This window comes from Somniosus microcephalus, chromosome 9, assembly GCF_052327205.1.
Source record: "Somniosus microcephalus isolate GS21.2 chromosome 9, FLI_Smic_1.0, whole genome shotgun sequence".
In the NCBI taxonomy this organism is placed as follows: Eukaryota; Metazoa; Chordata; class Chondrichthyes; order Squaliformes; family Somniosidae; genus Somniosus; species Somniosus microcephalus.
In genome coordinates this window covers 16,641,797-16,667,582 of record NC_140995.1, presented here as the reverse complement: position 1 = coordinate 16,667,582, position 25,786 = coordinate 16,641,797, and the positions used below count along the sequence as shown (strand labels likewise).

Below are 25,786 nucleotides of genomic sequence, written 5' to 3'. Positions count from 1 at the left end.
CACCTTAAATCTTACCATATTATGGTCACTATCACCAAAGTGCTCACCTACTAGCACTTTTTCCACTTGGCCGGCCACATTCCCTAGAATTAGGTCCAGTACCGCCCCCTCTCTTGTAGGACTTTCTACATGCTGGCTCAAAAAGCTCTCCTGGATGCACTTTAAGAATTCTACACCCTCTGAGCCTTTCACACTCTGACTATCCCAGTTAATATTGGGGAAGTTGAAATCCCCCATTATTATTACCCTATTATTTGCACATTTCTCTGAGATTTGCCTACATATCTGTTCCTCTATCTCCCCCTGACTGTTTGGAGGCCTATAGTACACTCCCAGCAAAGTGCTTGCCCCCTTTTTGTTTTTAAGCTCCACCCATATGGCCTCATTAGAGGACCCTGCTAATATATCATCCCTCCTTACTGCAGTAATTGACTCCTTAATTAATATTGCGACACCCCCTCCTCTTATACCTCCCCCTCTGTCTCGCCTGAAGATTCTGTACCCCGGAATATTGAGCTGCCAATCTTGCCCTTCCCTCAACCATGTCTCCGTGATAGCAACAATATCATACTCCCATGTGTTTATCAACACCTTCAGTTCATCCACCTTATTTGCAAGACTCCTTGCATTAAAATAGATGCCATCCAGCCTTGCCCTTATATATTTGCCCTGTCTACCAAGCTGACTTGTTTTTTTCTCTATAATTGGCAGCACATCCCCCCCTATTTCAGCTCCCCTCTGTATCCCATCCCCCTGCCAAGTTAGTTTAAACCCCCCCCAACAGTGCTAGCAAACCTCCCCGCAAGGATATTTGTCCCGCTCTGGTTCAGGTGCGACCCGTCCGACTTGTACAAGTCCCACCTTTCCCAGAAGCAGGCCCAGTGATCCAGGAAAGTAAAACCCTCCCCCCTACACCAACTCTTTAGCCATGCATTCATCTGCTCTATCCTCCCATTCCTATACTTACTAGAACGTGGCACTGGGAGTAATCCAGAGACTACAACCTTTGAGGTCCTGCTCTTTAATCTGTTACCTAGCTCCCTAAATTCTTGATGCAGGACCTCATCCCTCTTTTTACCTATGTCGTTGGTACCAATGTGGACCACGACCACTGGCTGTTCACCCTCCCCCTCCAGAATGCCCTGCAGCCGCTCAGTGACATCCTTGACCCTGGCACCAGGGAGGCAACAAACCATCCTGGATTCACGTCTACGGCCACAGAAACGCCTATCTGTTCCCCTTACTATAGAATCCCCTACCACTATTGCTCTCCCACTCTTTTTCCCCCCTTCCTGGGCAGCAGGAGCACCCCCAGTGCCAGGAAGTTGGCTGCTGCTGCCTTCCCCTGGTGAGTCATCCCCCTCAACAGTATCCAAAGCGGTATACTTGTTTGAAAGGGGGATGTCCGCAGGGGTTCCCTGCACTACCTGCCTGCCTTTGTTGCTCCGCCTGATGGTCACCCCCTGTGCTGCCCTACCCTGAGGCGTGAACAACTCGCTAAACGTGCTATCCACGAGCCTCTCAGCATCGCGCATGCTCCAAAATTCATCCACCCGCAGCTCGAGCGCCGCAATGCGGTCTGCAAGTAGCTGCAGCTGGATGCATTTCCCGCACACATGGGGGATGTTGGCCTTTATTGCAAGGGGGTTGGAGTATAAAAGCAGGGAAGTCCTGCTACAACTGTACAGGGTATTGGTGAGACCACACCTGGAGTACTGCGTACAGTTTTGGTCTCCTTATTTAAGGAAGGATATACTTGCATTGGAGGCAGTTCAGAGACGATTCACCCGGTTGATTCCTGAGATGAGGGGGTTGACTTATGAAGAAAGGTTGAGCAGGTTGGGCCTATACTCATTGGAATTTAGAAGAATGAGAGGTGATCTTATTGAAACATATAAGATACTGAGGGAATTCTCTGCCCCAGAGAGCCGTGGAGGCTGGGTCATTAAATACATTTAAGGTGGAGATAGACAGATTTTTGCAAGATAAGGGAGTGAAGGGTTATGGGGAGCGGGCGGGGAAGTGGCTTTGAGCCCAAGATCAGCCATGATCTTATTGAATGGCTGAGCAGGCTCGAGGCGCCAAGTGGCCTATTCCTGCTCCTATTTCTTATGTTCCTATGTTCTTATCCAGAACGATGTAGCTATCAGTCAGCTACAGGAACCTAGTGATTTCCTGAACCTTCGTCTATTCCTGCCCTTCCTGTGGATGGTCGCCCACTCCTATCCTATCCCTAAACTCTTGTTTCTCTTGACTATTTGCTGACTCTGTAAGTAGCCACCCTCTGGAACGCTTGATCCAGATGTTCTTTGCCCTTGCAGATGTTGCAGAGTGTAGAGAGATATAGGGCTAAAAATTGAGTAGCGCCCCATTTGGGGCACTAACTTCACCGGGGCGCTAGCGCCCCCGCGCCAGACATTGAGTGGTTGCATCCCCAGAGGGAAGCGGGACGCTACTGGAAGCGCCCCGAATCCCTCTTGGAGCGCTGCGAGTCAATATCACGGCACTGCAGCATGTCGCGCTGCAGTATTGCAGGCCTTCCTCCCCTTCTTAAAGGGGAGGGGCCTTGCGCAGTGCGACCCGGGCCCCAGCTGGGCCCCCGGGGATCGGGAGTGCCGGCAAAAGAGTCCGGCACTCAAGAGAAGTACCGGGCTCTTGGAGCGCAACCAGCACTCCGCGGGGGGGGGGGGGGTGGTTCAGGTGGCCGGGGACGGGAGCGCAGGCAGGTACTGGCAGGTGGCCAGCAACAAAAATGGCCGCCCCGCACCTCGCCTTTAAATAGCGCCTCCCCAGCCGCAGGTAGGCCCCCCTGACCCCGTCAGACATAGCGTCTGGCGGTAAGTCAGGGGGCGCTCCCGACGATCGCGGCTGGGGTGCGAGCGGGCCGTCGCTAACCTGTTGAATTTCGTGGGAGGTGTGGGTGGCGCCGCGCCCGGACGCTCGTTGCTTTGCGCCCCGTTAGCGCCCCCTAGAGCACTAACGGGAGGTGCAAAGCATCCCAATTTTTCCCCCATAGTGCCTAAACTCAGCAATCTTACACTTGAGACACAGCAGCCTCTAACATCTGATACAGGCATTTCATGAGGGGAAAGAGGAATGGGTTCCTCAATCTTAACCATCAGTGGAGGTTCTGAATTTGTTGTGAACCTTTGGAATTCTCTGCCCCAGAAGGCTGTGAATGCTGAGATAGATAAATATTTGGACTCTAGGGAATCAAGGGATATGGAGATCAAGCAGGAAAGTGTTGAGGTCGATGATCAACCATGATCTTATTGAATGGCGGAGCAGGCTCGAGGGGCCATATGGCCTAATCCTGCTCTTATTTCTTATGTTCTTATGTTCTCCAACTCTGTTAATAGCAAAGGCAAGGGCAGGAAAGTTCCCTGCCAACTTCCAAATAACATCCTTCATCGAGGTAAAACTTGAGTCATGAACTTCTGACAATTGGAACTTGGAGGGGCAACCATAGGATCCACACCTTCTTGTCCCTGTGTTGTGAAGTGATCATCTGGGGTTGTCACAACTCCTGCTCAGGGAATGATAGGAAGGCTCAAAGTTCAATTGTAAAAACCTAGGTAAGAGAAGAAAAGTGCACTGCATGGCAAAATGGCCCTACTTCCCCCAAGTACTGACTTCCTATTATATAATGTTCATCCTGCCAAGGGCTAGGCAGCAAGAAGCTTGGGGGGAAAATTCAGTATCGCCCCTTTTGGGGCGCCATTATCAGCCGTGCGCAAAGTTTAGCGCCTGGCGCTAATTATCGCCTCCGACGGCAAACTTGGCTTTTATCGCCTCTGGAGGTGATTGGAGCGCTAAATCAGGTGCTTCACACCTGTCTTAAGTTGCAAATGCCGAGGAGCGAGGTGTTACCTCAGAGCGCTGGCGAAGCAAGGAAGGGCAAATCAAAATGAACCTGCAAAGTGCTGCTCAGTACTCAAAACCCCTTCTCACAGTGTTGAATCTCTCCAGAAGTCTCTCTCTCTCTCAGAATGCGTGGTGCAAAAATGTCACCGACAAAGGCAGGAAGCGGCCGTCTTTAAATAGCGCTCCCCCAGTCCCTTCCCGACTGCAAAACGCTCCCCTCAACCTGTCGTTGCTAGCGGCAGGCGGTAAGGCAGGGGGCGCCATTCACTATCCGGTCTGAGGCGCTAATGGGGCGTTGCGCACTTGATTGATGTCACGATCTGCCGGCGCAGGAGATCATGGCGGTAGTGTTTAGCGCCGCCGCAAAATGTCTAGTTAACTTCGCGAGCGGCGCAAACATCGCCGCGCCCGGGCGCTAGTTGCTTTGCGCCCCAATTAGCGCCCTCTTAAGGCACTAACGGGAGGCGCAAACAACTGAATTTTCCCCCCTTGATCTTTGTGTGGCAGTGGCTGATTCCACCATGGAGCAAAGCCCCCCAGAAGTGGAAGTAAGAATGCTTATCCTGTCCAAGACTGTTTCTCTGGCAATGGAGCAGGCCATACTGGCATCTTAGTGGCATGGAGCTAAACAGTGCTGGCAGGGTTGCCAACTTTCCTGTTGCCTCGGGCTCACTCGTAGAGTGCACATATTCCTGAAGGATCATTTTCACTTCTACAGCTAGTTCCAGGAAATGCAGGTGGAGAAACCCAAGCATGGATATATTATGTTTGCAGGACAAGTACCACAGATAGTAGCTGTGGATATGAATCACTGTAAAGCACTTCACGCAACATTTAAAATCTTCAAAAAGATAAACACATTTTTTTTTTAAAGCAGTTACATCACTGAAATAATTGTTTGAAGTTTGACAAAGCATAAACTGTTGTAATTAACTTCAAGGGTACAGGAAAAACAGAGGAGTGCCTGACTGCTGGAAACAGGGAAAAGAACTGATGCAAAAACCTAGGAGAGGTGCCTTTAAGCAGCGCTGGAAGGGTCAAGTGAGTACTGACGTTAAAAAACTACTAGGCACTTGGTCTAAGCATTAAACAAAGCTTTAATCAACTGTTTTACAACATGGAGGTCTAGTTGTGTCCTTCGCTAGTTCCTGTTAAGAATGTCCTGCGCAAGCTGGGCCCGTGCCCAAGTATTTATACTCTCCCTGGACAGCGGCACCTGCAGGCCGCTCAGTATTATTTCATAAGTCTTTCTTTCATGAATGACTGATTCATGTCAAGTACTATCTCAATGTCACAACATGACTAACATCAAAAACATTGGGCCGTATTTTTCGATCCCTACGGGTGTGTACACGCAGTGTGCCCACCCGTAGGGACATCAGAAATGCCGGTTTCAGGCATGGGTAGCGCATGTGCTGAAAACCGGCATTTCCGATCTGTGAAGAATGCTCTTGACAGATCCTCCGCCTGCCCTGGAGAAGGGCCTCTGCGGGGGGTGGGGGGAGAGTTCCACTTTCTGCAGAACCTCCACCCGCTGAAAACACTTAGAAATCTTACGCCTGGTAAAAGCAGGTGTAAGGCCTGCTCTTACCAGGATAAGAGTTGAAAAAAAGTTTTTTTTTTTAAATTTCACTCATTTATCATTTAAAAATACTTTAAAAAAGGTAAGCTTACTTTTAGCCCCGTAAAAAACTTTAATTATTTTTTTCAAAAAATTAAATTTTTGTTTAAAATATTTAATTTATTGTAATTTCAACTAATTTTAAAAAGGTGATTTAAAAAAAAATTTATTTAAAGTTTTACTATGTTTTTGGGGTGATCTTCATTCATACTTTTGACGGGTCTGTCTGTCAAGTGTATGATGGGAGATTCCCTTCTCCTATTGGCTCCCCATGGCCCACGTGATCCCAGGGACGCTTGCGAACCGCCTGCGCCCCTGGGACACGTGGGCCTCTGCGCACTTGGAGTTTGGAGAGGCCCGGGAACGGAAGTATAGGTGCCTCGGGAGCCCTCAGGTAAGTTCGTAGATTTTACCAGATCGGAGGCCTCTGATCGGAAAATACTGCCCATTACGTTGAGCTGCATTTGTAATGATTCTCCCCATTGACAACCTAAGAGAATGAGGAAGAAACATACACACTTCTCACTGAATAACATTGTTTAGTATATATAGCAACCACCAAGTGTAAGCATGTTAATGGCTATTCATTTTGAATTACAATCATTCACAATGAATCTTTTATCCTCGAGATAAAATTCAAAGGAGTGCTCCATGAAATAAACTGTGAAAATGACAACTTTTAAGGAGCTCTCTTGCATTCTCTTTCCAATGGCAACAACTCCAAAAGCAAACTCCTTTTGTCATGTTCTTTTCAAGAATGGTATTCAAGATTAGCACACCAACAGCTAATTAGTTTCAGTCAGTTCCTGATTTCTATACTCAGTGGCAAACACTATTGAGAGCCAATGACCTTTGACAACAAACTAACCACATTGCACATAAGTCACGCCAAACCCTACTTCCCACTCAACAGTAAAAAAAATCAAGTGTGATATTTTTTCAAAGGTTATGGTAACCAAAAGCGAGTTAATAATTATGTTAGTCACCAAATTAGTTTTGTGAATTATAAGCTGGAAAACCACTAAAACAGCAGACTTTATTTTTTTTAATAGAAGTCCTTAATAATTGACACTGACACTCTAATGGCTTAATTATAATTGCATTGAGGCTCAAATGTTTGAGAATTAACAAAAGCAGAACAGCAAATAAGGATGCAGAGAAGAAAAGCATCGTTTCAATAAGAAAGCTATTTTTAATGATTTTATGATTTTTAAAGATTAATAGGGAATCCCCAGAAACTCAGACACTGTTGCAGATTGAAGTGTCTCCACTATAAATGAGATGACCTATATCTGCTTGTTTAAGACATAACTAGGTGTTATTGGGGTAGAACTCCTGTGAGGTTAGTGCTATTTCTCCAGGGTTTCAACCAATCTTCCACTGAAGTTATGGTGGGAGATCAGGAGAATTCCCATAGAGGAATAGGCAACTGCATACTTTCACAACAGCCCAGATTGTTCTTCTACATGTCCTCCTGTAGTGTATGTAACCGTTCCACCTTTAAGAGAACTATTTTAAGGGTTGCACTACTTTATCTTGGCTGCTGTATACTGTAATACCGGTGGTGACCACACCGGTATATAAGTGCTGTGTAATGATTTATTGGGCAGTTTCGCCCTGACCTTCAACTAGTAAAGACCTATTAAAGTTTACTCTTGTGGTTTGTGTAGTAATTCTCAATATAACACACAGACTTAACAGTGGCGACGAGTACGATCTTACCCTGCGGCAGAGATACATCCAAGGCAGCTTAACGGGCGTCGAGAGGAGGCATCCACCCTCATCATTCTGCTGAGAGAAGACTCGGGTCTGCAGAGCAAAGGAAGAATTCTGACACGAAGCCTTCCATCAGCAACAGGCAGTGATCATCCCTTCTATCACGGTGGTGGGTAAGCCGATCAGCGAAGAGCAGCAAGTTGGCCACGTTGACTGTGAGTAGGGGAGAAAATAAAAAAACGGAGGATATAAGGGCGGAGAACTCGACCACGGCCGGGGAAAAGAGCCGGACAGAAGTCGGGGCCAGAGGCGCTGAGACTGGGGCAGCGTAAGGCACAGAAGCCGCGGTGATTGCAAAGGCAGCCGGTGTGAGAGACCGGGCTACAAGCGGGCTGGGAGACGCAACAGCGTCGAGAGAGAGCTCAACCGCGACCGGTGAAAAAGGCCGGGCAGCTACCAAGGCCGCGAGGTGCAGTGACCGGGTCAGCGTAAGGCGCGGGAGAAAATAAAAAAATTTAAAAAACCGCGGAGAACTCAGCCGCAGCCGGGGGGAAAAGGACCGGACTGCAAGAGGGGCTGGGAGGCGCGATTTGAAAACCGCTGGGGGAGGGCGAGCGCAGCAATACGGCAATCGCCATTACAGCCAGCGGGGGAGAAAGGCAAACGCGGGAAGCCGCCATTTTCGGAGGCGGGGGAAGAAGACAAGCACGGGAAACCGCCATTTTGTAAAAGAAAAAAAAACAACAACAAAAATAATTCTTTTGTTTCTCAAGAAGGTTGCGAAGATGCCTAAGCGTGGTAACATCAACGATTTCGATCCCGATGTTGAAGATTGGGCCACGTATGTAGAACGCATAGAAATATATTGTAAGGCAAATAAAATATCAGATGAAGATAAAGCACTAACCTTACTAAACTCAATGGGTGCGAAGACATACGGGCTATTGAAGCATCTTCTATCACCAGCTAAACCGACGGATCAGACTTTCGCTAAAATTGTTGCTGTTCTGAAAAATCATTTGAACCCCACACCGCTGATGTTAGCGGAACGATTTAAATTTTATGCGAGAACGCAACTGAAAGAGGAAAGCAACGCGGAGTATTTAATTGAACTGCGTAAGCTAGCGAAATACTGCCAGTTTGGGGAAAGCCTGACAGAGGCACTGAGAGACAAATTCGTGTGTGGATTGTCGAAAGAAGGAACACAAAAGCGGCTGCTTGAAGAGAATGATCTTACACTGGATAAGGCTGTCTCTATTGCAGCATCGCACGAAGCCGCAGCGAGAGGCACTGCAGAAATGCAGCTGAAGGCAGCGGTACTCAGCGTAGATCAAATGGCTTCGGGTACAACGAAATGTTATCGTTGTGGGCAGACAACACACGATCAGAATCAATGCTGGTTTAAAAACCAGGAATGTAGAAAATGTGGCAAGCTTGGTCACATAGCTAAAGTATGCCAGTCAGGAAAGAAGACCAGCAACAAAAAGTCACCACAGGAAAAGTGCAGAAAGGTACATAAGGTGGCTGAGAAGAGTTCGGATGAACAGAATTCGGATTCAGACTCCAACAGCAAGGAACTGGGTAGTCTGAGAATTCACAACGTGAGTAAGGAAGCTGACCGACAAACTATCTGGGTCACACTGCAGATAGCAGGAGTCCAAGTGAAGATGGAATTGGACACCGGATCGGCGTTGACGGTCATGAATAAGCAAGATTACAAAAAGTTATTCAAACATATTCCCCTACGGGATACGGAGATAGTATTGCAGACATACACGGGGCAAAAAGTATACCCCATCGGAAAGATAAAAGTCAAGGTGATACACAAGGGCAAAGAACACCAAGGAATGGACTTATATGTACTACCTGAGGGAGGTCCACCACTTCTGGGATGGGAGTGGATCAGGAAAATAAATATGGACTGGCATTCCCTAAACGCAATAACGGTAGATTCCGGAAAAAAAGATGTCAAACCTGAACGATTGTCCAGAATATTGGATGAGGCTAAAGAGGTGTTCCAACAGGGACTGGGAACACTGAGAGGAATTAAGGCAAAAATCAAGATTGCAGAACAGGCAAACCCAAAATTTTTCAAAGCCAGACCGGTACCGTATGCGATACGACCTGCTGTGGAAGCTGAGCTGGAAGGGCTGGAACGTTCAGGAGTACTGTCTAAGGTGGACTGGAGTGAGTGGGCCATGCCCATTGTTCCCGTCATGAAGCGTTCATCGAGTAACAAGCCAGGGGAACCGGGGAAGGTCCGCATCTGTGGAGACTTCAAGATTACAGTTAATCCGGTGCTTCACACGGTGCAATATCCGCTTCCGCGGATTGAGGATATCTTTGCTTCATTGTCTGGCGGGAAACACTTCACCAAGATAGACCTGGCGCAAGTGTACTTACAGATGGAAGTTGAGGAAGAGTCACGCCAGTATCTCACAATCAATACGCACAGAGGCTTGTATCGATATAATAGACTGGTTTTTGGAGTGGCTTCGGCCCCAGCAATTTGGCAGAGGGCCATGGAGCAGGTATTACAGGGAATTCCAAGCACTCAATGTTACTTGGACGATATCCTGATTACAGGAGATGACGGTGAGGAACACCTTGCAAATTTGAAACTGGTGCTAACCAGGTTGAAGGAATATGGCCTTCGGGTTAATCGCCAAAAATGTGAGTTCTTTCAGAAATGGATCTCGTACTGTGGTCATGTCATTGACCAGGAGGGGCTGCACAAGTCACCTGACAAGATCGAAGCTGTTGTGAAGGCTCCCGCTCCGGAAAATGTATCCCAGTTGAGGTCGTTCCTAGGGTTGATTAACTATTACCATAAGTTTCTGCCAAATCTATCCACGGTGCTGCACCCGCTGAATGCTCTTTTGCAGAAAGAAGTACCATGGAAGTGGAGCGAGGACTGTAAGAAGGCCTTTCGCAAGAGCAAGGCATTGATCACCTCAGAGGAAGTGTTGGCTCACTTCAACCCAACACTACCTATTCGTTTAGCTTGTGATGCTTCCCCTTATGGTATTGGAGCAGTGCTCTCACACAAGTTGCCAAATGGCTCGGAAAGGCCAGTCGCATTTGCATCCAGATCATTGACCTCCGCTGAGCGCAACTATGCTCAGATAGATAGGGAGGCTCTCAGCCTGGTGTGGGGAGTAAAGAAGTTTAATCATTACCTGCAGGGCCAGAAGTTTACACTGCTGACAGACCACCAGCCGTTGGTATCCATATTCAACCCGAAAAAGGGCGTTTTCATTATGACAGCGCAAAGGCTACAGAGGTGGTCCCTGTTCCTAGGGGCACACCAATATGACATAGAATACAAAGGATCAAAACAGCATGGGAATGCTGACGGGTTATCGCGCCTACCGTTGCCAGCGGTAGAAGAGGCGCCTACAGTGGACCCAGTGGAGATGTTCCACGCAACCATAGTGGAATGTCTACCAGTAACAAATTCTACCATCGAAAAGGAAACGAGAAATGACCCGACTCTCTCACGAGTCTACGATTTAACGGTGAAGGGATGGCCAGCACATGGCGAACCACTGTTGCTAGCATTTTCGCAAAGAAGAGAACAGCTGTCAGTGTGCCGAGGAACTTTGATGTGTGGATCCAGAGTGGTGATTCCACCCAAACTCCAGCATAAAGTGTTGAAGGAGCTTCACGAGGGGCATCTGGGTGGAGTGAAAATGAAGAACCTAGCCAGAGCGTTCGTGTGGTGGCCAGGTATCGATGGAGACATCGAAGAAATGACCAAGAGCTGTCTAGGATGCCAGAAGGTCCAAAACGCCCCACCACAAGCTCCTCTGCATCCATGGGAGTGGCCCTCACCTCCATGGCAAAGGGTACATATCGACTTTGCTGGTCCATTTATGGACTCAATGTTCTTAATCGCGGTGGATGCACACTCCAAGTGGCCGGAGGTAATAAAGATGCCCTCCACCACCACCACGGAAAAAACCATCACAGTATTTAGGACCATATTTGCCAGGAATGGCCTGCCGGAACAGATCTGTTCTGATAATGGACCGCAATTTGTATCCGAAGAATTCAGGAAGTTCTTAAAAAGCAATGGGGTTAAGCACTACACGTCCGCCCCATACCATCCCGCCACCAATGGATTAGCTGAAAGGTTTGTCCAGACCTTCAAGAAGGCCATAAAGGCCATGGGTAATGAAGACATAAATCTACAACATAAGGTAGATAACTTCTTGTTGGCGTACAGGAATGCAACACATGCGGTTACCAACCAAACTCCCGCCATGATGTTTTTCAATAGAAGACTAAGATGCCGGCTGGATTTGCTCAAGCCAAACATCAGAAGGGACGTAGAGAACCGGCAATTTCAAGGCATGAATGAAAGGCCAACTAGAACCTTCCAGATAGGTCAACAAGTTCTGGCCCGGGACTACCGTACCGAGAAATGGCAGCCTGGAACTATTTGCACACGACTTGGACCGCTGATGTATACCGTGGACATTGGTGAAAGCATAATAAGGCGCCATGTTGACCAGATCATAGAGTCATCCGAAAAGGGACAACCTACTCCACAACTCTATATGCCTAATGATGAAGCAGAGATACCCATAGTATCTACCTCCGATCCGGTGATACTGGAACCAGATGAACCCGACACTGGCATTCAAGCCGAATCGACCTTGCCAAAAGAACCTACTACACCACCGAAAACTACTACACCACCGAGGCGTTATCCGGACCGAGTCAGGAAGCCTCCAGAGAGACTGAATCTGTGAACTGTTTTTACATGAAGTTGTGTATATATGTTATGCTGTTATGTTTAATGGGAATATATACTGTTAACCTAAAAAGGGAGGATTGTAGTGTATGTAACCGTTCCACCTTTAAGAGAACTATTTTAAGGGTTGCACTACTTTATCTTGGCTGCTGTATACTGTAATACCGGTGGTGACCACACCGGTATATAAGTGCTGTGTAATGATTTATTGGGCAGTGCAGCCCTGACCTTCAACTAGTAAAGACCTGTTAAAGTTTACTCTTGTGGTCTGTGTAGTAATTCTTAATATAACACACAGACTTAACACCTCCTTTCCTCAAACATACACAGTTGATTTAATAACAACAGAAAATGCTGGAAACACTCAGCAGGCCGGGCAGCATCCATGGAGAGAGAAACAGAGTTAACGTTTCAGGTCTGGGACCCTTCATCAGAACTGGAAAAAGCTGGAGATGTAACAGATATTAAGCAGGCGCAGAGGCAGGGGGAGGGGGGGGGAGGGGAGGGGAGGGGAGGGGGTGATCTGATGGAACAGTCTGTGCTAGGGTCGGAGGCAGGAGAGATTAAATGTTGCAAATGGGGATGGCAGAATCATAAACAACCTGAGGGGTTATGGTCTGAAATTGTTGAACTCAATGTTGAGTCCAGCAGGCTGTAAAGTGCCTAATCAAAAGATGAGGTGCTGTTCCTCGAGCTTACGTTGTGCTTACAGTTGATTTAATGCCTGTCTTCTTCAGTTAGCATTTTATTGCAATGATGCTGAATGTTTTGAAGGATCTCTTAGGTGTGGGCTTAACTTAAAACACATAGGCCTAGAAATTGGGTTGAGGCGCCAAGTTCGCCTGGGCGCTGATTGTTGCGCAGTGTTCGGAGTAATACCGATCGCCAAAAATTCAGTTTCAGTGTCCCTAGAGGAGACGGGGCGAGGCTCGAGGTGCTCCACGTCCCTCTTAGGGCACTGAAACTGAATATCGCAGCGCAACGTGCCGCAGCGCCACACGCTGTGGCACGGCACGCTGCGGTACTGCAGGCCTTCCTCCCATTGTTAAGGGGGAGGGGCCTGCAACAGCGCGATCCCCGATCGCGAGTGCCGGCAAAAGAGCCCGGCACCGAGGAGGAGTGCCGGGCTCTCGGGAAACAGCCAGCAATGCCGCGGGGGGGGGGATCAGGAGGCCGGGGACGGAGGTGCTGGCAGGCGGCCGCCGAAAAAAGCGGCCGCCCCACACCTCCACCTTAACTTGCGTCACTGCCGGCACAGCAAGGCCCCGTGAACCGGGCGCGGGTAGCGAACGGCGCTACAGCGGCGTTCGCTACCAAATATCGCGATCGGGGTGTTAATGGGGCGCGGCGCACACCGATGACGTCATCGGTGGCGGCGCGGCGCAACAGGCTAATGCCACCATTAGTGCCCCTGCTGAATATCGCGGGAGGCGCAGCCAGTGGCGCTACAGCCACTGGCTGCCTCTTTCGGCGCTAACAGGTGGCGCTACTCACCCAATTTCTCCCCCTTAGGGGTAGATGTTGACTTTGTGCAGTAGTGTAAAACGGATGATAGCGAATCAGCAGCCCATATTACATCTTTCCCGAATCTTATTTCCATTGAAATCAGGATAGATGTAAAATGGCTGCAAATTCATGATCTCCCATTTTATACTATCGCACAAACAGCAACAACTTGTATTTATATAGCACCTTTAACGTAGTAAAACGTCCCAAGGTGCTGCACAGGAGTATTTTAAGAAAAATAAATTTGACACCGATCCACATAAGGATAAATTAGGGCAGGTGACCAAAAGCTTGGTCAAAGAGGTAGAGTTTAAGGAGCATCTTAAAGGAGGAAAGAGAGGTAGCGAGGCGGACAAGTTTAGGCAGGGAATTCCAGAGCTGAGGGCCCAGGCAACAGAAGGCACGGCCACCAATGGTTGAGCGATTATAATCAGGGATGCTCAAGAGGGCAGAATTAGAGGAGCACAGATATCTCGGGGGAATTGTGGGGCTGGAGGAGATTACAGAGATAGGGAGGGGGCGAGACCATGGAGGGATTTGAAAACAAGGATGAGAATTTTGAAATCGAGGCGCTGCTTAACCGGGAGCCAATGTAGGTCAGCGAGCACAGGGGTGTTGGGCGAACGGGACTTGGTGCGAGTTAGGACACGGGGCAGTGAGCACAGGGGTGTTGGACGAACGGGACTTGGTGCGAGTTAGGACACGGGCAGCTGAGTTTTGGATGAGCTCAAGTTTACGTAGGGTAGAATGTGGGAGGCCAGCCAGGAGTGCGTTGGAATAGTCAAGTCTAGAGGTAACAAAGGCATGGATGAGGGTGTCAGCAGCGGATGAGCCGAGGCAAGGGCGGAGACGGGCGATGTTACGGAGGTGGAAATAGGCAGTCTTTGTTCTTCTGCGGATAAGTGGTCGGAAGCTCATTTCAGGGTCAAATATGACACCAAGGTTGCGAACAGTGTGGTTCAGCCTCAGACAGATGTTAGGGAGAGGGATGGAGTCGGTGGCTAGGGAACGGAGTTTGTGGCGGGGACCGAAAACAATGGCTTCGGTTTTCCCAATATTTAATTGGAGAAAATTTTGGCTCATCCAGAACTGGATGTCAAAAATGTCCTCATAGAATTATTCAGAAAGTCTTACTTCACTGTGCATTATGGTATAAGAACGTAAGAACATAAGAAATAGGAGCAGGAGTAGGCCAATCGGCCCCTCGAGCCTGCTCCGCCATTCAATAAGATCATGGCCAATCTGGGAAATAGCCAATATTTCCTACTCCTAAAGTTTGTTTAGATTTTCTTTGCTTTCAACCTCTCAAAGTCCCTTTTTGGCAAATGCCATTCAAAGCAGCCAAAGCCATGCTTTAACTGGTCACTGAGAGGTGCATTAGGGAAGCTCAGGTTTGGTTGTCAGGTTCTCCTTCTTTTTCAATGTGGAATTGCCCAGAAAGGTCATCTGAAATAAGAAACTTATTTGGGGAAAATTACAGCTTAGCACACCAATGAATTGGACCACTAATCTTTGAAATGAACCTTTACGATCAGCATGTTTGATTACATTACTTTGTTGGTGGTGTTTACTGACTTTCTCAACCAATAGGAACAGGGGGACATGTCTCCCCGCAATCCACTCTGTGTTATTGTTAATTAATTAAGCACAAAATGAGAGGTTCCACTCTGCTGGTCATGTTAGCGCTTGCTCCAATGGAAGTTTAGATGTCTACGCAAACAATGGGCAAGTATCTGAAGACTTACTGTGACTTTTGTATCCAAGAAAGGCTTCTTGGACTCCGATAACATTTTAAAATTTCCTGTTATCAGACGCTATGCTACAATAGCGACAACTCTAGTATCAATTAGTTAAAAATATATTTTAATGACATGGTGCTGCCGAGTGTTGCAGCACACCTTAGCTCCCTCTGTGCCAGGCACCATTCACAGCAGTCGACCTCACTCTTTAACTGTTTTCCCCTCTGCACTCAGTTCAGTCTCTAATCTTGGAAATATAAGGGGTCCCTTCTCTCCTGACCCTGCTTATTTGAGCAGGCGACAGGCAGAGCGCTGACAAGCAGCCCGCCAATCAGGGAGGAGTTGGGGCACTGGAAATCCAGTAGCAGAGTCTCCATGGAGCCAAGCCAGCAGTATTTAATTAAGGTGGGGGATGGGGGGAGGGGCGTGCTATCACCGGGGGAGACGGTTGCCGAGGGTCCAGTGGCAGACAAAATGATTTTTTGTGGGGTCAGGAGGAGCTCCTTCAGGCCCACACAAAAAAAGTCATTAAAAGAAATTACCTGGAGCATTTTCGGAGTGGCCATCCACCGTCTCGTGAAGGACCACTGGTTAGGCCACTCTACATAGAGTCCCACTGGGTGAGCTTGCACAGAAGGCTTGCTGTCCATTAAAACACTAAAATTGTAACACATCATAGGGCCTCCATTTGCGTAGATTATTGAGCTTCCCACCCGTATACGGCGGGAGTACTGGGCGATTATTTCCCGGCCCGCTACAAAAACCCGGTGCAGCCGGTATCAGCAGGAATGGGAAGTGATTTTGGTCTCGCTACCTCTCTATTCCTGGCAACAAACGGCGTGATAATGAAAACAAACTCGGCTCCATTGTGTGGGAAAACAAGCCAAGCATTTTCTCAGGGATAAGGAGAAAACTGAAGGTGGGACGATGGCCGTCTCATTTTTTCGCAACACCTGGTAGCAGGACAAAGAGTGACATTAGCGAAGGCTGGGGAGCAGGGGGGTCTGATAGCTCCAGTTGCCATAGATGGTGCATGACCTCAAGTACCCAAGCAACATAGGAACATTAGGAACAGGAGTAGACCATTCAGCCCCTCAGGCCTGCTCCGCCATTCAATTAGATCCTGGCTGATCTGCACCTCAACTCCATATCCCTTGATACCCTTACCTAACAAAAATCTAGCTATCTCCGTCTTGAAAGCTCCAATTGTCTGAGCAAGGAGATAAACTTGAAAATAGCAGAATACTCTATCCTTCTGGAAAGCTAATATATTAGCATTGCATATGATTTTTTAAGAAAAGAGACTCCTTGATTACTTAGTCAGTAAGTGCACCGTGTGATGTGATATGTAGCCATGTAGTACAGCTGGGTTCCAGGTCGATTCTCTGGTCTGTGCTGAGTTGGCTAATCGCATCTGGGGCAACAGTCAAAAAGCATGACAAATTGGTCTCGGCAAAAAATAAATAAAAGGATATTTCAGATGAAGAGGGAAAGCAGTGTGGCGGAATGTTAGGGCACAGGATCACCAAAAGGTTACCTTCTGATTAGTGAGAAGGAGCCAAGCAGAAGGCGTGTGCTTCTCCACAGAGCGAGAGTAAGAATCAGACTGTCATTAACCTAGGGGGTGCTCATGCACACCTCTCACAATAGGATAAGGAGCAGTCTTTGCAATGGCCTGAGAGTCAGCCACCCACCAAAGGAAAGGGGGCTGAGGCAAGGAAACTAAGTGAGAGGAGTAAAAAAAGAGAAATTATTTTTTATTAAACGGTAAAATAAACCAACACGTCATTCTTCAGCAATGTATTTTGACCATTTTAAATCCATTTCCACCAAGTATTCATGTCGGTGCACCAGAACTTCAGTTGCATTTCTCCCAAGAGGATGTCAAATGCAACGCAAGTTCTAAGATCATTTCTTCTTCCCCACTATGTAGCAGCAAAGGACAGTATTTGGTACTAAGGACCTTTTAGCGGGGGGACCTGACCTATCAATGTAGTGTCAGCTGTGTCTCGGTGGGTAGCACACTCGCCTGAGTCAGAAGGTTGTGGGTTCAAGTCCCACTCCAGGGACTTGAGCACGTAAAGCTAGGCTGACACTCCCAGTGCAGTGCTGAGGGAGCGCTGCACTGTCGGAGGTGCCATCTTTCGGATGAGACATTAAACCGAGGCTCCCTCAGGTGGATGTAAAAGATCCCATGGCACTATTTCATAGAAGAGCAGGGGGAGTTATCCCCGGTGTCCTGGCCAATATTTGTCCCTCAACCAACATAACAAAAACAGATTATCTGGTCATTATCACACTGCTGTTTGTGGGAGCTTGCTGTGTGCAAATTGGCTGCCGCGTTTCCCACATTATAACAGTTGACTACACTCCAAAAGTACTTAATTGGCTGTAAAGCACTTTGAGACGTCCGGTGGTCGTGAAAGGCGCTATATAAATGCAAGTCTTTCTTTTTTTTCAATGTCCGATATAAGTTTGTTTTTTATTTTTACTCTATATAGTTCTTTTCTTTTATCTCCATTATTTTTCTGTTTACCTTTAACGCTACAGCTCAATGCTGAAATATAGTTCCCCAGGCAATCGCAGTCCTGTAAAACCTCTTGTTTGTGTGTATGTGAATGGAGAGAGTGAGTGCTGGGTGACTACTTGCTCCTCGGGTCCGCCATCGCTGTGCCCATCTTTCTTTGCACCAGCAGGCATTTCCAGCAGGCACTGCTGGGTAGCAGGCAAAGAGCAGAAAGCCTACCCAATCGTCCTCTCCCGAATGCAGGGGGCTGCTGCAACGCTCTCACTGCAGTCGTGAACTTTGGGCTTTCATTGACTACATGACTAAGTACCACATCAAGATGGTGCATCTAACCAAATTACCCATCAGAGGATCTGGTCAACAACGATTCAAATTATATGCAACGCAAATAATCAAAGAGTCTGGGACACACCACCTGAAAAATGGAACGATAAGCTGCCGTTCCTGGTACATCAGGCACTAATGCCACTTCCTTCCTTTTCTTTGCAGCTTAAAAGAAGTAGACAGCAGCAGACAGAGAGAGAGAGAGAGAGAGAGAGAGACCAGTGAAAAATGTACAAAATTCACAGCAAAAAACATTTTTGTTGCACTGCATATTAAACAAAATGAAACCCATCCTATAAGTAGGGAAGTGTGATGATATTGTTGGTATTCTAAGTTCTAATAGCTAATTTATTCATAACATGTCTCTTTTTTTTCTCTACCCTCTTTTCAATGGAATTTGGTAATGTTTTAATATTACAGACATTATTTACATTGCAAGGATGTCTGTGCAACTGTCCTGCTAAGCAGCATTGCTTGGGATTTTCCTATCTACCAACAGAAACGCTACACTGCTTTTTCATGCAAAAGTGTGTACTTTCTGTTAACCAGTTAGTTGCTGATTTCATTTAAACGTCATAATTATTGGATGTTCTTTTGTTCTCATTTTTATTTTCTCTTATAATCTTCATCCATTTAAATAGCTGCTGCATTAGACACTTCATTTATCCGATGGTACAATTTTTAAAATTTCCATAAAACCATAACTGAAAATAATTAGAGAACCTACAACCAAAAATCTGCATTTGAAAAATAGTTAAAAAAATTAAATAGCTCTTTGCATCTGAAAGCAGCCAGTCTATCATTGTACAATCACTGTTGATTAAAAAAAAGCCTAGCTAGATAGGCGTATGATTTATCCCCTTCCCATCTCGTTCTGGCTTTACAATTTATCTAGCCTCCTTTCTTATCAAGTGCTGCATGATTCTGTAAAGGCTCATTCTACTTAGGAGCGTGATTTTTTTTTTTAGCAACAAGAACAGCATATGCATCATCTAATCGAACGGCAAAAGGGGCCTTTTACCCATGAATCATCTGGTGACAGTGAATGCAAAAATAATACAGCTCCTTTACTGCCTGTGAATACTCATGAAAGAGCAAGCAGATAATATCACAGCGGTTAGCAATCATTTTTTTTTTTTTTAGAAATGGAAGGAAAAGACTGAAGAAGACAAGGAAAACTCAACTGTTCAAAGACTCCAAAATAGAGCTTTCATTTGATGGTTCTGTACCTGAAGTCGTTTGGTGGCGTGATTATTTCTTTGGTCCACACTTTGCTCCTCTGAGCTTGTCACAGCAGCTGTGAGTCCACGTCTGCCGATTCACCAGTTTTCTTCTGAATTCATTTTCTATGGAAAATGTGAGAAGGTAACATCTAAACCAGGGAAATAACGCGTCAAAAACCAAACAGGAAAGGAATTATTAAAAAAAATATATATAGTGTATTTACTTCTTTTGTCTCCAGTAATAAGGAATAGTAGTAAAAGTAGTCACATCTTTTTCGTAACCAAAAAATATATACTGCATTATTTTCACGTCAAGCTCCAAATTCAATGATACTAATTAAAATTGGTATATTGCAATAACAGACGAAGTGTTAATGGGGCAGCAGTCAAGTGTGTCAGGAAAATGAAGGGACCCTTGGGGGCCTGGCACGGTGTTTATAATCAGCTAAAATCAGCAACCACAGGAGAGCTGCTCTACCATAAATCTCCTAATAGCGTGAAAAGCACCACTGCAGATTTGAAAGAAACAAATTTGCTTCTAAATATTATTTAACCCTGGCTGATACAGTGCAAAATAAGCAACAGAGTAAGCCGGTACACTGTATGGTGATTTAAAAACAAAAATCAGTATTTTAGATTCCACGAATAAATATTTAAGTTTAGAGGTTTATACTTCCAAGGTTTCCACTTTGAACTTCACGTCCTGTTACTTACACATGTAGTCAATGCTTTCTGTAACATCTCAGCATTATTCTCTTGTTCCAAGTGCACACAAGACTTAGACACCTATCTACCGTGCAAACGATCTTGGAATAGGCAACCCCCCAAAACTGGCTGCTTACATCGCAATGTTTGCAAATTTTTTTGGGGGGGAGGGGGGGGAGAAATATGTTTCAATTCTCCATTAAAGTAGAACTGTATTCAGGGTTTTCTCGCATGTATTTCTGTCGGCTGTAGCTGCTTTGAACACTGCCCCTTCTACTGCTTCCCTGGTACAAGCATATGCTTCGCTTTATTTCAGCACCTTGGCCAGCAACCCCAGCCAGACACTGGAACTGCATCTGTGATCTGACATGCATTGTTTATGTCAGCACCGTCTTCTTAGAATCGAGGCTTTAACGAAAGTTCGGGCAGGGCTATGGGAATGGAAGCAGTTTGCTATGCTTCCTCTCTCAAAAAACTCCATTCCTGAACAGCTGCTTTAATATTCCAGATTGTTCCTTATCCAGGACAAGTCAAATGCCTTGTCGTAGAATTTCATTTCTACTCCAAAGGTGTTTTATGAAATATGGAGCATCTACCTGATAGAAACATTTTAGGAATTATATTTGGTGATATTACTCACAAGCATTATCACTGATTTTTCTTTAGGGCAAAAAAAATTTAAAATGACACTGCGGGATTAATGTTTTTCAAGTGCAGGTTAAGGTGAAAATTTTAGTATTTGTCTGCGATTTTCCCCCTTCTTTTTAACGGGCATTTTTAAATACACATTTGATAAGCTTCACAGACAAATATTCTGCAAATTCCCTTTGGAATAGTGGGGAGTATGCTTTGTGAAAATGTCATCTGCCTGTACTGCAATTACTCACACTTCAGCAATCATGTTCACAATGCAGAATGGGTCGAATTCAGGTGAGTACCAGAACCAGCAATCATTCTCTGGAATGAGAACAAGGCCATTTTCTTTCATTTCCCATCAACACAACTATCAAGGCCTTAATTACAAGGCAAGTGTCAGGCCTGGCTGGTGAAAGGCTTATTATTATACAGCTCAGCGTCAAATCAGTTTTGTATTGATGAGCAGTAGAAATGAGAAAACTAAGCTTGGGCCCTACAAGAAAGAACAAAAAAGCCTCTGGCCAGAGGAAAAAAATATATAGAAAAGTCTTGATTGTATTCGGCCATTTCGACTTGCCGCGACCATGATGCTTTCACGACAGACACAAGTAAAGCAAGAATAGGGCACCTCAAATACGGGGGTGGGGGGGGGGGAAACGTCAAGTTATTTTTAACGAGTTCATTCTTTTTATTAATTATATAAATGAAATATTATAAACTTGCCTGAAAAACTAATCTAGTCTGCTTCAAGGGATTAAGCTTGGAACATGCTTCCATTGATCTGTAGATTGTAAGAGAAATTCTATTGTTCTGTTTTATTCTGTACTGGGGATCTAAAGACCCTCCATCCAAAGAGATGGCCCTGTATAATAATGGGTTTATGTTTTAAGTGGCACCATAGCATAATCAATGTCACTCAGGACAATTACCCATCAGCTGCTGCCTGATACAGTGTTAAAGATTGCCCACAAGCTATATCAGTTTTAATGGACACAAGAACAAAAAAAAAGCCTTTCTACCGACTATATATATATATATATATATGTTACCTTACTATTAAGATGAATACATTTTAGCTATCGATTGTATTACATTAAAGATTCTAGCCATCAGGCATGTCTTCTACAAATCTTTTCCACATATTGCATCTATTATATAGATAGGTATTTTCCTTTGCGCCCACCTTTATCTACATTCTGCTGCCTCCTGTCACCACACTTAAAGTAGGGAATGAGAGAAAGCCATTCAACCGATCAAGTCCACTCCCTCCAGAAAACTGCATACAATTTATTCTCTGATGACTTTGGTGCAGCTATTTCATCTCCTGCGAAGAATGAACAACCACAGGTAAAATGTATGAGAAAACTGAAATTTCTCTCTCAGCCCTACATGTAACCATGCACAAAATATACCAAGATGACATCACAATTTATGTTAGTTAGCAACAGCTATTTGCATTCCACATGTAACTGTCCCAAATGGACTGGAACCAAAAAGAGATGGCCCTGTATAATAGTGGGTTTATGATTTAAGTGGCACCATAGCATAATCAATGTCACTCAGGACAATTATCCATCACCTATATCTATACAAGATATTCCATCCCATCCTTTTTTCAGATACTTATCTAGCTCTTTTTTGAACTTTCTTCTCTTCCTCCTACGTTCTATAAGCTCTTTCTCCTCCTTGCATCCTCGCGGTGTTGAAATCAAGACTCACTGCGCTATCTCCTACTCTAACTACTGTTCCAGGACCTTAAACTGTGAAACCCCTTACCTCCCTCAGTTTTCACTTCATGTCAACTACATGCTTATAAAACCCAAGATTGGTATTTCTTAACCGTTACTCTTGATTTGCTGGGTCTTCCTTCCAATTCATTTCAACTTTGGTGCTATACTGAAAGGAAAGGAAGGTGCTTTTCATGAACTCTGGACATCCCAAAGCACTTTACCACCAATGAAGAACTTTTGACGTGTAGTCACTCTTGTAACATAGGGAAACACAGCAGCCAAATTGCGCACAGCAAGATCCCTCAGACAGAAATGAGATACATGATCAGATAATCTGTAGTGATGTTGATTGATGGATAAATATTGCCCGGGACACCAGGAGAACTCCGCTGCTCTTCTTCAAACAGTGCCATTGAATCTTTAACATCAGAGGAGGCAAACAACATAGACAGCAAGAAAAAACCTCTCTATAGTCACATTAGAAGTAAGAGGATAGTCATGCTAATGGTAGGGGTATGTGTAGAGGTAGTGGTGGGAGTCGTTGTAGGTGTTGAGGTAAGGCTGCTAAGAGATGAAAGAGGCAAACTTGTAGTATAGAGGAAGGGAATGGTAGAAATATTAAATAATCACTTTGCCTCAGCTTTCACAGAAAAGGTGGATTGTCGAACCACCAGAGATTTCACTGAAGCATACAAGATTCTGAGGGGGATTGACAGGTTAGATGCTGAGAGGCTGTTTCTCCCTGGCTAGAGAGTCTACAACTAGGGGGTCACAGTCACAGGATAAGGGGTCGGCCATTTAGCACCGAGATGAGGAGAAATTTCTTCACTCAGAGGGTTGTGAATCTTGGGAATTCTCTACCGCAGAGGGCTGTGGATGCTCAGTCGTTGAGTATATTCAAGGCTGAGATCGATAGATTTTTGGACTTTAGGGGAATCAAGGGATATGGAGATCGGGCGGGAAAGTGGAGTTGAGGTTGAAAATCAACCATGATCTTACTGAATGGCAGAGCAAGCTCGAGGGGCCGTATGGCCTACTCCTGCTCCTATTTCTTATGTTCTTATGCTCTTATTTCTTAGATGGCTGTAGACCTGTTCGTGGAGGTTCACAGAATCACAGAATCACAGAAACCCCACAGTGCAGATAGAGGCCATTTCGGCCCATCGAGCCTGCACCGACACATATCCCACCCGATCACCGTAACCCCTACACCAACACATATCCCACCCTATCCCCGTAACCCCACTAGCACTAAGGGTCAATTTATCATAGCCAATCAACCTAACCCGCACATCTTTGGACTGTGGGAGGAAACCGGAGCATCCGGAGAAAACCCACGCAAACGGGGAGAATGTGCAAACTCCACACAGTCACCCGAGGCCGGATTCGAACCCGGGTCCCTGGCGCTGTGAGGCAACAGTGCTAACCACTATGCCACCGTGCTGCCCTTATTTGGTTATTGAAAGAGCAATGGTACTAAAGAAATAACTCAAACTTAAGATGGATAAATCACTGGGATCTGATGGTTGGCATCCAAAGATATTGAGGAAAGCTTGTGAAGAAATAGGAGGGGCATTGATTATAATTTTCCAAAATTCTTTGGAAAGGAAAATTGTGCAGAGCACTGGACGGTGATAAATATGACTCCCCCTTCAAAAAAATAAAACAAGGATAAGCCAAGAAATTATAGACCAGTTAGTCTTATTTCAGTTGTTAGCAAACTACAGAGTCTATAATATACGTTGAAATTATTAAGCACGTGGAGAAACATGAGTTAATAAGGGTTAATCAGCGTGGATTTTTAAAAGGCAGAACATGCTTGGCAAATCTTACAGAATTCTTTATAGAAATAACAGATAAAGGAAATGAGTGGATGTGGTTTATATGAATTTTTGAAAAGCATTATTTAAGTTACCACGTATGTCAAAGACGTTGACACATGGAATTAAAGGTAATATGGCCACATGAATAAACATTATGGTTAGAGAGCAGAATGCAAAGTCGTGTTTTGGGTGGAAAGATGTGGGCCCTAATATTTATGGGGAGATGGGGAGGGAGCAGGGGAACGTGTTTGCAGGTGTGAAACCCGGAAATCCTGGGAACGCGGAGTTCTGCTGAATTTAAGGGCAGGACCTCATGATCATTTTTTTACTCCGTTTCCCACCCGGCAGCTGGACAGATTGACAGGCGGGTTGGCTGCTGGGCGGGAAAGCCAGAGATAGATAGGTGCAGCCGGGGATCGATGGGGACGGTCCCCGACAATCAGCAAAGATCGCGTGGTTGGTGGGAGGTGTCAGACTGGCAATCGGGAGGGAGAGGGGGGCCGGAAGAGATCACGGGGTGGGAGGTGGTTGTGGGGCGGGGGGGCTTGGGGCGGTCAGACAATCGCAGCAGAAGATTTTCTCGAGGGACCAGGGGCCGCTCTCCTGCTCCTCCTGGCCTGAAAACAGTGCTATACAAGCAACTCCTTGCTGTATCCGTCTGCTCCCATCCCTCTTTAGCTGCTGGGTTTCCTGTGCCCTGGGAACATAAGAAATAGGAGCAGGAGTAGGCCACTTGGCCCCTCGAGCCTGCTCCGCCATTCAATAAGATCATGGCTGATCTTGGGCTCAAAGCCACTTCCCTGCCCGCTCCCCATAACCCTTCACTCCCTTATCTTGCAAAAATCTCCACCTTAAATGTATTTAATGACCCAGCCTCCATGGCTCTCTGGGGCAGAGAATTCCACAGATTTACGACCCTCTGAGAGAAGAAATTCCTCCTCATCTCAGTTCTAAAGGGGCGACCCTTTATTCTGAGACTGTGCCCCCCGAGTTCTAGATTTCCCCACGAGGGGGAACATCCTCTCTGCATCTACCTTGTCGAGTCCTCTCAGTATCTTACATGTTTCAATAAGATCACCTCTCATTCTTCTAAATTCCAATGAGTGTAGGCCCAGCCTGCTCAACCGTTCTTCATACGTCAACCCCCTCATCTCTGGAATTAACCGTGTGAATCGTCTCTGAACTGCCCATGCAGGTGGCGTTAACTTCAAGCTGCTGCCAAAATATCAGGAACTGAGCCTATAATTATGGACCTGCCTCTCCAGAGCGGGTTATTCAGATACCCTGACGCAGGCATGTTTGCAGCTGGATGGGGTCGTTTTTTTGCAAATATTGCAATTTAACTCCCGACTCTCTCCCACCCGTGGTGGTGGGGGGATTAAAATTCCCTCCCATGGTGTTTCACAGAGGTCTGCACTGGGGCCACTCTTATTTACGATGTGCATCAATGATCTGGACTTAGGAGTGATGGAACAATATTGACATTTGCCGATGACACCAAAATTGAAAGGTTGACAAATTGTGACAAGGACTATGAAAGACTGCAAGAGGACATGGGTAGGCATGCAGGATGAGCAGACAGGTGGTAGCTGCAGTTCAATGTCGAAAAATGT

The 25,786-nt window shown here is 46.0% G+C and overlaps 1 protein-coding gene across 6 annotated transcripts in view; it reads right to left on the bottom strand.

Annotated features, from left to right (window-relative positions):
• Nucleotides 1-25,786, bottom strand: part of LOC147112280 (myelin transcription factor 1-like protein) — a 568,764-nt gene that overhangs the window by 435,776 nt on the left and 107,202 nt on the right. For 5 of the 6 annotated variants that reach the window (XM_085996412.1, XM_085996415.1, XM_085996416.1 and 2 more), the window contains exons 1-2: nt 21,804-21,942; nt 19,286-19,402 (exon numbers count right to left, since the gene is read on the bottom strand). The gene's annotated coding sequence lies outside the window, so the exon portion shown is untranslated. Of the gene's footprint in view, nt 1-19,285; nt 19,403-21,803; nt 21,943-25,786 lie in introns of those variants that run through there. The other variant, XM_085996413.1, reaches the window with a different exon arrangement.